The sequence below is a fragment of the Macrotis lagotis genome, chromosome 4 (assembly GCF_037893015.1).
Source record: "Macrotis lagotis isolate mMagLag1 chromosome 4, bilby.v1.9.chrom.fasta, whole genome shotgun sequence".
Classification (NCBI taxonomy): Eukaryota; Metazoa; Chordata; class Mammalia; order Peramelemorphia; family Peramelidae; genus Macrotis; species Macrotis lagotis.
In genome coordinates, this window is record NC_133661.1 from 215,871,653 (window position 1) to 215,873,611 (window position 1,959).

At 41.8% G+C, this 1,959-nt stretch overlaps 1 pseudogene; it reads right to left on the reverse strand.

Annotated features, from left to right (window-relative positions):
* Positions 1–644: 644 nt before the first annotated feature.
* LOC141520302 (cathepsin B-like) lies at positions 645–1,671 on the reverse strand (annotated as a pseudogene).
* Positions 1,672–1,959: the final 288 nt, after the last annotated feature.

Consider the following 1,959-nt stretch of genomic DNA (forward strand, 5'->3'; position numbering starts at 1 on the left):
TGGAATAGATTAGGATTCCAAAGCCTTGAGGTCCACCCCACAATACCACCTCACACCCTCAAAATTATTTGGGAATCTTTTTTCTGAGAATCTTATCTACATACTTTCTACTCAATTTAAAAAAAACAAAAAGCTTTGTTCTCCATTCTTATGGGGGAAAAAAATCATCCTTCCTTCCCTTGAATCATTGGTTCCTGACTATTCCAGTCTCCTAAAATATTGGGGGTGGGGGTGGGACTGAGGAAGGGGGTTGCAGAAGTTAAGCCAATAGGGAATTGGGAGACACTTGTGGAAAAAGATCTTTTTAAAGAAAACTTGTGTCTCAAATGTAATAATACACAACCAGCAGTGCTAATCACAGAATTAATCAAAATTGAAATGGCATGCATTATTAGAGATGGGAGTTAAACCTGTTATTGATGGAACTAACAGACTCCACAAGAATTCAGCTCAAGCAAATTATCAAAAACCCAGTGATTTGTCTAAGATCTCTCCCCATAAACCTTTCTCTTTAAACAAATGTGAACAGAACATCTCTCTCCAGCTCCAGTCTTAAAATATACATTTCTTCCATTTGCTTTCCACCCATTCCCAAGTTTTTTTTCCTTTCTAAAAAAAATTCAAGTAGGACCAATTGACAACAGTTAGATCTTCTTCCAATATTGATCCATTCAGGGAATTCCAGCCACGATTTCAGATTCTATTCCACAGTGATCCTTTCCACGGAAGAATTTAAAGAAACCATTGTTGCCCCAGTCCATGTTCCAGGAGTTGGCAGCAAGCCAGTAAGGGATACCATCTTCCACACCCCAGCCTAGGATACGAATGGCATGGCCTCCAAGTTCATTTCCAGTAACATGCTGGTACACTCCAGACTTGTACAAGAGTAAGTTGCTGTAGACCATAAAAGCTCCTTACACAGACCGTTCTTGTAGATCTCAGCCATGATCTCCTGCTCATTCAGGGGAATGCTATAAGAGGTTGCTCCATACTGTTTATCATCTTTGTATTCAGGAGAATAGCCTGTTTCACACTTTTTTGTTGCATTTGGGAGTGTTTCCTTCTTCTCCAGTACAAGGAGGGCGGGAACCATTCACATGGTGCTCACATGGAGGGATGGAGTAAGGTCAGCAGCCCACATGAGAATCATAGAGGCCACCAGATACAAGACCTTTCTTGATCCAATGCTTCCAAGCTCCAGAAGGAAAGCTGCCATTACATCCTTCCCCACACTCAAATCCACAGCAGCTAAGCAGGTCCTCAGCAGACACTTCTACATTGGCATTTCCATCAGTGTGTACACAGATCCTGCAAGAAATGGCTTCAACAGCACCAAATGCCCAGCAAGAGCCACAGGAACCCTGGTCTCTAATTTCCTTGATGGTTCAGCAGTTTGGCCACTGTTTTCGAGAATCAAAACTTTCTGGTAGTTTCATGCCATCAGCCAACATCATTCTCTGAGGTAGTAGCTTGGTTCCACCCATGAAGGTACCACAGAGTTTCTTTACATAGCTCATGTCCACATTACGGAAGTTGTGACCAGCCTTCCATGTAGTATTGAGTTTGTTGATATGGTTGTCCATTTCATCTGAAAGAGGAAGAAAGCTACAATCTGCTCCGAGCACTGGTCAGTGCTACCAGGCTGCACAGAGTGACCAAGAACCGCCACATTTTGAAGTGAATTCCTGATTTACTGCCCCTCCTCCATGGACCAGGCTGGCTCAGACGCCCGCAGCGAGCTCCCCGAAATCCATTGGCTCAGCCTGGATCATTTATCCCACAAGTAATATTTTAAATTGCAGAATCATTTAGATATTGTGACAGGAATTGTTATTACTATTATTATTTTTGAAAATCATATTTTCTATGTCGTGAGCATTACTGGATAATCTATATGTGATCTTTCTGGCAAGGTGTTAAAAGGATAAAATGAGATGTGTTTTATAAATGCTCATATGA